Here is a 10,842-nt window from a genome sequence, read left to right on the forward strand (position 1 = left end):
TGCACCAACTCTAAATGTGATAAAGGGCAATGCACGGTACCGAAGAGGCTAGCAATGATGGAAGGGTAAGAGTGCGTATAATCCATGGACTCAACATTAGTCTTAAAAAACTCATATACTTATTGCAAAAATCTAAAAGTCATCAAAAACCAAGCACTACGCGCATGCTCCTAGGGGGATAGATTGGTAGGAAAAGACCATCGCTCGTCCCCGACCGCCACTCATAAGGAGGACACTCTAAGAACACCTCATGTTTCAAATTTGTTACATAGCGTTTATCATACGTGCATGCTACGGGACTTGCAAACTTCAACACATGTATTTCTCAAATTCACAACTACTCAACTAGCACAACTTTGATATCACTACCTCCATGTCTCAAAACAATCATCAAGCATCAAACTTCTCTTAGTATTCAACACACTCATAAGAAAGTTTTTACTAGTCTTGAATACCTAGCATATTAGGATTAATTTCCCAAATTAAGCAAATTAACATGTTGTTTAAGACTCTCAAAATAATATAAGTGAAGCATGAGATAATAATAGTTTCTATAAAACAAAACCACCACCGTGCTCTAAAAGATATAAGTGAAGCACTAGAGCAAAACTATATAGCTCAAAAAATATAAGTGAAGCACATAGAGTATTCTAATAAATCCCGAATCATGTGTGTCTCTCATCAAAAGGTGTGTACAGAAAAGATGATTGTGGTAAACTAAAAAGCAAAGACTCAAATCATACAAGACGCTCCAAGCAAAACACATATCATGTGGTGAATAAAAATATAGCTCCAAGTAAAGTTACCGATGGAAGTAGACGAAAGAGGGGATGCCTTCCGGGGCATCCCCAAGCTTTGGCTTTTAGGTGTCCTTAGATTATCTTGGGTGTGCCATGGGCATCCCCAAGCTTAGGCTCTTTCCACTCCTTGTTCCATAATCCATCAAATCTTTCACCCAAAACTTGAAAACTTCACAACACAAAACTTAGCAGAAAATCTCGTGAGCTCCGTTAGCGAAAGAAAACAAAACACCACTTCAAGGTACTGTAATGAACTCATTCTTTATTATATTGGTGTTAAACCTACTGTATTCCAACTTCTCTATGGTTTATAAACTCTTTTACTAGCCATAGACTCATTAAAATAAGCAAACAACACACGAAAAACAGAATCTGTCAACAGAACAGTCTGTAGTAATCTCTAACCAACGCAAACTTCTGGAACTCCAAAAATTCAGCCAAAACAGGACGACCTAGACAATTTGTTTATTTATCAGCAGCAATTGGAATAAATATTTTATCACATTCTGGTGATTTTTAACAATTATTTTCGTGAACAGAAAGTTTCTGGAATTTTCAGCAAGATCAAATAACTATCATCCAAGAAGATCATATAGGTTTAACTTGGCACAAACACTAATTAAAACATAAAAACAAATCTAACCAGAGGCTAGATCAAATATTTATTCCTAAACAGAAGCAAAAAGCAAACAAAACTAAAAATAAAGTTGGGTTGCCTCCCAACAAGCGCTATCGTTTAACGCCCCTAGCTAGGCATAAAAGCAAGGATAGATCTAGGTATTGCCATCTTTGGCTTTCAATTTTTTAGCGGAATCATGATCGAATCCGGGAGGTTCTTTACGTTTCCCTTCATATTCTGAAATTTTTAGATCTAAAGAATCCAACCGCTTATTGCAAAGAGTAATCAACATATTCATGCGGTGAAGATTTCCACTAACACCCTTAAGAGGTTCAAGACATTTTTGTAAAATTTTCGTTACTTCGCAAATTTTCTCAAAAACTTGCGTTTCTTCCTGGGTATGGTGAGGCCCCTTTTGTTGAGGTAGTGTTCCCACTATACCCTCTATAACTTCATGCGCAATATTGGGATCAATTTCAATAAAATTGCCTATGGCAACGCAATCTAAAAGTTGTCTATGAGACATATTCAGTCCAACATAAAAATTGCGAAGCAGAATTCTAAGGTTCACTTCAAAGGTACAATTACGATAAGACTCCATCATTCTAAACCAAGCATCTTTTAAGTTTTCTCCTTGTCTTTGTTTGAAGTGAAAAACTTCAAACTCAGGAGACAATGGAGTTGATAGAGGACTAGCCATAACGACAAAGCAAACGGTAAAGAGGCGAACGGAAATGAGAGGGCGAATAAAACTGCAAGGGTGAAGTGGGGGAGAGGAGAACGAGAGGAAAATGGCAAATAATGTAATGTGGGAGATAAGGGTTTGTGATGGGTACTTGGTATGTTGACTTTTGCGTAGACTCCCCGGCAACGGCGCCAGAAATGGCTCGTTGTCGGGAGTCCAAATCTTGACTTGACCTTGCGTAATCCTCCCCGGCAAAAGCGCCAGAAATCCTTCTTGCTACCTCTTGAGCACTGCGTTTGTTTTCCCTTGAAGAGGAAAGGGTGATGCAGTAAAGTAGCGCAAGTATTTCCCTCAGTTTTTTAGAACCAAGGTATCAATCCAGTAGGAGGCCACGCACGAGTCCCTCGCACCTACACAAACAAATAAATTCTCGCAACCAACGCAATAAAGGGGTTGTCAATCCCTTCACGGTCACTTACGAGAGTGAGATCTGATAGATCTGATAAGATAATATTTTTGGTATTTTTATATTAAAGATGCAAAGTAAAAATAAAAGGAAATAAACGGCGCAAGAAATAACTTGTTGTTGGAAGATTAATATGATAGAAAATAGACCAGGGGGCCATAGGTTTTCACTAGTGGCTTCTCTCAAGAGCATAAGTATTACGGTGGGTGAACAAATTATTGTTGAGCAATTAATAGAATTGAGCATAGTTATGAGAATATCTAGGTATGATCATGCATATAGGCATCACGTCCGCGACAAGTAGACCGACTCCTGCCTGCATCTACTACTATTACTCCACACATCGACCGCTATCCAGCATGCATCTAGAGTATTAAGTTCATAAGAACAGAGTAACGCTTTAAGCAAGATGACATGATGTAGAGGGATAAACTCATGCAATATGATATAAACCCCATCTTGTTATCCTCGATGGCAACAATACTATACGTGCCTTGCTGCCCCTACTGTCACTGGGAAAGGACACCGCAAGATTAAACCCAAAGCTAAGCACTTATCCCATTGCAAGAAAGATAAATCTAGTAGGCCAAACCAAACTGATAATTCGAAGAGACTTGCAAAGATAACCAATCATACATAAAAGAATTCAGAGGAAAATCAAATATTGTTCATAGATAAACTTGATCATAAACCCACAATTCATCGGTCTCAACAAACACACCACAAAAGAAGATTACATCGAATAGATCTCCACGAGAGAGGGGGAGAACATTGTATTGAGATCCAAAAAGAGAGAAGAAGCCATCTAGCTAATAACTATGGACCCGAAGGTCTAAGGTAAACTACTCACACATCATCGGAGAGGCTATGGTGTTGAGGTAGAAGCCCTCCGTGATCGATGCCCCCTCCGGCGGAGCTCCGGAAAAGGCCCCAAGATGGGATCTCACGGGTACAGAAGGTTGCGGCGGTGGAATTAGGTTTTTGGATCCGTCTCTGGTAGTTTGTGAAGGAAATATGCCCTAGAGGCAATAATAAAGTATTATTTATTTCCTTATATCATGATAAATGTTTATTATTCATGCTAGAATTGTATTAACCGGAAACATAATACATGTGTGAATACATAGACAAACAGAGTGTCACTAGTATGCCTCTACTTGACTAGCTCGTTAATCAAAGATGGTTATGTTTCCTAGCCATAGACATGAGTTGTCATTTGATGAACGGGATCACCTCATTAGGATAATGACGTGATTGACTTGACCCATTCCGTTAGCTTAGCACTCGATCGTTTAGTATGTTGCTATTGCTTTCTTCATGACTTATACATGTTCCTATGACTATGAGATTATGCAACTCCCGTTTACCGGAGGAACACTTTGTGTGCTACCAAACGTCACAACGTAACTGGGTGATTATAAAGGTGCTCTACAGGTGTCTCCAAAGGTACTTGTTGGGTTGGCATATTTCGAGATTAGGATTTGTCACTCCGAGTGTCGGAGAGGTATTTCTTGGCCCACTCAGTAATACACATCACTATAAGCCTTGCAAGCATTGTGACTAATGAGTTAGTTGCGGGATGATGTATTACGGAACGAGTAAAGAGACTTGCTGGTAACGAGATTGAACTAGGTATCGAGATACCGACGATCGAATCTCGGACAAGTAACATACCGATGACAAAGGGAACAAACGTATGTTGTTATGCGGTCTGACCGATAAAGATCTTCGTAGAATATGTGGGAGCCAATATGAGCATCCAGGTTCCGCTATTGGTTATTGACCGGAGAGGTGTCTCGGTCATGTCTACATAGTTCTCGAACCCGTAGGGTCCGCACGCTTAACGTTACGATGACGGTTATATTATGAGTTTATGTGTTTTGATGTACCGAAGGAGTTCGGAGTCCCGGATGAGATCGGGGACATGACGAGGAGTCTCGAAATGGCCGAGACGTAAAGATCGATATATTGGACGACTATATTCGGACTTCGGAAATGTTCCGAGTGATTCGGGTATTTTTCGGAGTACCGGAGAGTTACGGGAATTCGTATTGGGCCTTAATGGGCCATACGGAAAAGGAGAAAAAGACCCCAAAGGGTGGCCGCACCCCTCCCCATGGACTAGTCCGAATTAGACTAGGGAGGGGGGGCGCCCCCTTCCTTCTTTCTCCTTCTCCCTTCCCTTTTCCTACTCCAACAAGGAAAGGAGGAGTCCTACTCCCGGTGGGAGTAGGACTCCCCCCTTGGCGCACCCTCCTCCTTGGCCAGCGGCCTTCCCCTTGCTCTTTTATATACGGGGGCAGGGGGCACCCCATAGACACAACAATTGATCATTGATCTCTTAGCCGTGTGCGGTGCCCCCCTCCACCATATTACACCTCGATAATATCGTAGCAGTGCTTAGGCGAAGCCCTGCGTCGGTAGAACATCAACATTGTCACCACGCCGTCGTGCTGACGAAACTCTCCCTCAACACTCGGCTGGATCGGAGTTCGAGGGACGTCATCGAGCTGAACGTGTGCTGAACTCGGAGGTGCCGTGCGTTCGGTACTTGATCGGTCGGATCGTGAAGACGTACGACTACATCAACCGCGTTGTGTTAACGCTTCCGTTTTCGGTCTACGAGGGTACGTGGACAACACTCTCCCCTCTCGTTGCTATGCATCACCATGATCTTACGTGTGCGTAGGAAAATTTTGAAATTACTACGTTCCCCAACAGTGGCATCCGAGCCTGGTTTTATGCGTTGATGCTATGCACGAGTAGAACACAAGTGAGTTGTGGGCGATATAAGTCATACTGCTTACCAGCATGTCATACTTTCGTTCAGCGGTATTGTGAGATGAAGCGGCCCGGACCGACATTACGCGTACGCTTACGCGAGACTGGTTTCACCGTTGAGAGCACTCGTTGCTTAAAGGTGACTGGCGGGTGTCTGTCTCTCTCACTTTAGTTGAACTGAGTGTGGCTACGCCCGGTCCTTGCGAAGGTTAAAACAACACCAACTTGACAAACTATCGTTGTGGTTTTGATGCGTAGGTAAGAACGGTTCTTGCTAAGCCCGTAGCAGCCACGTAAAACTTGCAACAACAAAGTAGAGGACGTCTAACTTGTTTTTGCAGGGCATGTTGTGATGTGATATGGTCAAGACATGATGCTATATTTTATTGTATGAGATGATCATGTTTTGTAACCGAGTTATCGGCAACTGGCAGGAGCCATATGGTTGTCGCTTTATTGTATGCAATGCAATCGCCATGTAATTGTTTTACTTTATCACTAAGCGGTAGCGATAGTCGTAAAAGCAACAAGTTGGCGAGACGACAACGATACAACGATGGAGATCAAGGTGTCGAGCCGGTAACGATGGTGATCATGACGGTGCTTTGGAGATGGAGATCACAAGCACAAGATGATGATGGCCATATCATATCACTTATATTGATTGCATGTGATGTTAATCTTTTATGCATCTTATCTTGCTTTGATTGACGGTAGCATTATAAGATGATCTATCACTAAAATTTCAAGATAAAAGTGTTCTCCCTGAGTATGCACCGTTGCAAAAGTTCTTCGTGCTGAGACACCACGTGATGATCGGGTGTGATAGGCTCTACGTTCAAATACAACGGGTGCAAAACAGTTGCACACGCGGAATACTCAGGTTAAACTTGACGAGCCTAGCATATGCAGATATGGCCTCGGAACACGGAGACCGAAAGGTCGAGCGTGAATCATATAGTAGATATGATCAACATAGTGATGTTCACCATTGAAACTACTCCATCTCACGTGATGATCGGACATGGTTTAGTTGATATGGATCACATGATCACTTAGATGATTAGAGGGATGTCTATCTAAGTGGGAGTTCTTAAGTAATATGATTAATTGAACTTTAATTTATCATGAACTTAGTCCTGATAGTATTTTGCAAATTATGTTGTAGATCAATAGCTCGCGTTGTTGCTTCCCTGTGATTATTTTTTGATATGTTCCTAGAGAAAAATTATGTTGAAAGATGTTAGTAGCAAAGATGCGGATTGGATCCGTGATCTGAGGATTATCCTCATTGCTGCACAGAAGAATTATGTCCTTGATGCATCGCTAGGTGACAAACCTATTGCAGGAGCAGATGCAGACGTTATGAATGTTTGGCTAGCTCAATATGATGACTACTTGATAGTTTAGTGCACCATGCTTAACGGCTTAGAATCGGGACTTCAAAGACATTTTGAACGTCATGGATCATATGAGATGTTCCAGGAGTTGAAGTTAATATTTCAAGCAAATACCCGAGTTGAGAGATATGAAGTCTCCAACAAGTTCTATAGCTAAAAGATGGAGGAGAATCGCTCAACTAGTGAGCATGTGCTCAGATTGTCTGGGTACTACAATCGCTTGAATCAAGTGGGAGTTAATCTTCCAGATAAAATAGTGATTGACAGAATTCTCTAGTCACCATCACCAAGTTAGTAGAACTTCGTGATGAACTATAGTATGCAAGAGATGACGAAAGTAATTCCCGAGCTCTTCGTGATGCTGAAATCGACGAAGGTAGAAATCAAGAAAAACATCAAGTGTTGATGGTTGACGAGACCACTAGTTTCAAGAAAAGGGCAAAAGGAAGAAGGGGAACTTCAAGAAGAACGGCAAGCAAGTTGCTCCTCAAGTGAAGAAGCCTAAGTCTGGTCCTAAGCCTGAGACTAAGTGCTTCTACTGCAAAGGGACTGGTCACTGGAAGCGGAACTACCCCAACTATTTGGTGGATAAGAAGGATGGCAAAGTGAACAAAGGTATATTGGATATACATGTTATTGATGTGTACTTTACTAGTGTTTATAGCAACCCCTCGGTATTTGATACTGGTTCAGTTGCTAAGAGTAGTAACTCGAAACGGGAGTTGCAGAATAAACAGAGACTAGTAAAAGGCGAGGTGATGATGTGTGTTGGAAGTAGTTCCAAGATTGATATGATCATCATCGCACACTCCCTATACTTTCAGGATTAGTGTTGAAACTAAATAAGTGTTATTTAGTGTTTGTGTTGAGCATGAATATGATTTGATCATGTTTATTGCAATACGGTTATTCATTTAAGTTAGAGAACAATTGTTGTTCTGTTTACATGAATAAAAACCTTCTATGGTCATACACACCAACGAAAATGGTTTGTTGGATCTCGATCATAGTGATACACATATTCATAATATTGAAGCCAAAAGATGCAAAGTTAATAATGATAGTGCAACTTATTTGTGGCACTGCCATTTAGGTCATATTGGTGTAAAGCGCATGAAGAAACTCCATACTGATGGGATTTTGAATCACTTGATTATGAATCACTTGATGCTTGCGAACCGTGCCTCATGGGCAAGATGACTAAAAACGCCATTCTCCGGAACTATGGAGAGAGCAACAGACTTGTTGGAAATCATACATACAGATGTATGTGGTCCGATGAATATTGAGGCTCGTAGCAGGTATCATTATTTTCTGACCTTCACAGATGATTTGAGCAGATATGGGTATATCTACTTAATGAAACAGAAGTCTGATACATTTGAAAAGTTCATATAATTTTCAGAGTGAAGCGGAAAATCATCGTAACAAGAAAATAAAGTTTCTACGATCTGATCGTGGAGAAGAGTATTTGAGTTACGAGTTTGGCCTTCAGTTAAAACAATGTGAAATAGTTTCACTACTCACGCCACTTGGAACACCACGGTGTTATGGTGTGTCCAAACATCGTAATCGTACTTTATTAGATATGGTGCGATATATGATGTCTCTTACCGATCTACCACTATCGTTTTGGGGTTATGCATTAGAGACAGCTGCATTCACGTTAAATAGGGTACCATCTAAATCTGTTGAGACGACATCTTATGAACTGTGGTTTGGCAAGAAACCAAAGTTGTCGTTTCTTAAAGTTTGGGGTTGCGATGCTTATGTGAAAAGGTTTCATCCTGATAAGCTCAAACCCAAATCGGAGAAATGTGTCTTCATAGGATACCCAAAGGAGACAGTTGGGTACACCTTCTATCACAGATCCGAAGGCAAGACATTCGTTGCTAAGAGTGGATCCTTTCTAGAGAAGGAGTTTATCTCGAAAGAAGTGAGTGGGAGGAAAGTAGAACTTGATGAGGTAACTGTACCTGCTCCCTTATTGGAAAGTAGTTCATCACAGAAATCTGTTCCTGTGACTCCTACACCAATTAGTGAGGAAGTTAATGATGATGATCATGTAAACTTCAGATCAAGTTACTACCAAACCTCGTAGGTAAACCAGAGTGAGATCCACACCAGAGTGAGATCCACACCAGAGTGGTACGGTAATCCTGTTCTGGAGGTCATGTTATTTGACCATGACGAACCTACGAACTATGAGGAAGCGATGATGAGCCCAGATTCCACAAAATGGCTTGAGGCCATGAAATCTGAGATGAGATCCATGTATGAGAACAAAGTATGGACTTTGATTGACTTGCCCAATGATCGGCGAGCCATTGAGATTAAATGGATCTTCAAGAGGAAGACGGACGCTGATAGTAGTGTTACTATCTACAAAGCTAGAATTGTCGCAAAAGGTTTTCGACAAGTTTAAGGTGTTGACTACGATGAGAGTTTCTCACTCGTATCTATGCTTAAGTCTGTCTGAATCATGTTAGCAATTTCCGCATTTTATGAAATATGGCAAAAGGATAAACAAAACTGCATTCCTTAATGGATTTATTAAAGAAGAGTTGTATATGATGCAACCAGGAGGTTTTGTCAATCCTAAAAGTGCTAACAAAATATGCAAGCTCCAGCGATCCATCTATGGACTGGTGCAAGCATCTCGGAGTTGGAATATACACTTTGATAAGTTGATAAAAGGATATAGTTTTATACAGACTTGCGGTGAAGCCTGTATTTACAAGAAAGTGAGTGGGAGCACTACAGCATTTCTGATAAGTATATGTGAATGACATATTGTTGATCGGAAATAATGTAGAATTATTCTGCAAAGCATAAAGGAGTGTTTGAAAGGAGTTTTTCAAAGAAAGACCTCGGTGAAGCTACTTACATATTGAGCATCAAGATCTATAGAGATAGATCAAGACGCTTGATAAGTTTTTCAATGAGTACATACCTTAACAAGATTTTGAAGTAGTTCAAAATAGAACAGTTAAAGAAAGAGTTCTTGCCTGTGTTACAAGGTGTGAAATTGAGTAAGCTCAAAGCCCGACCACGGCAGAAGATAGAAAGAGAATGAAAGTTATTCCCTATGCCTTGGCCATAGGTTCTATAAAGTATGCCATGCTGTGTACCAGATCTATTGTATACCCTACACTGATTTTGGCAAGGGAGTACAATAGTGATCTAGGAGTAGATCACTGGACAACGGTCAAAATTATCCTTAGTGGAATAAGGATATGTTTCTCGATTATGGAAGTGACAAAAGGTTCGTCGTAAAGGGTTACGTCGATGCAAGTTTTGACACTAATCTAGGTGACTCTAAGTCTCGATCTAGATACGTATTGAAAGTGGGAGCAATTAGCTAGAGTAGCTCTGTGCAGAGCATTGAAGACATAGAAATTTGCAAAATACTTACGGATCTGAATGTGACAGACCCGTTGACTAAAATTATCTCACAATCAAAACATGATCACACCTTAGTACTCTTTGGGTGTTAATCACATAGCGATGTGAACTAGATTATTGACTCTAGTAAACCCTTTGGGTGTTGGTCACATGACAATGTGAACTATGGGTGTTAATCACATGGTGATGTGAATTATTGATGTTAAATCACATGGCGATGTGAACTAGATTATTGACTCTAGTGCAAGTGGGAGACTGAAGGAAATATGCCCTAGAGGCAATAATAAAGTATTATTTATTTCCTTATATCATGATAAATGTTTATTATTCATGATAGAATTGTATTAACCGGAAACGTAGTACATGTGTGAATACATAGACAAACAGAGTGTCACTAGTATGCCTCTACTTGACTAGCTCGTTAATCAAAGATGGTTATGTTTCCTAGCCATAGACATGAGTTGTCATTTGATTAACGGGATCACCTCATTAGGAGAATGACGTGATTGACTTGACCCATTCCGTTAGCTTAGCACTCGATCGTTTAGTATGTTGCTATTGCTTTCTTCATGACTTATACATGTTCCTATGACTATGAGATTATGCAACTCCCGTTTACCGGAGGAACACTTTGTGTGCTACCAAACGTCACAACGTAACTGGGTGATTATAAAGGTGCTCTACAG

The sequence above is a fragment of the Aegilops tauschii genome, chromosome 7, assembly GCF_002575655.3.
Source record: "Aegilops tauschii subsp. strangulata cultivar AL8/78 chromosome 7, Aet v6.0, whole genome shotgun sequence".
Taxonomy (NCBI): domain Eukaryota; kingdom Viridiplantae; phylum Streptophyta; class Magnoliopsida; order Poales; family Poaceae; genus Aegilops; species Aegilops tauschii.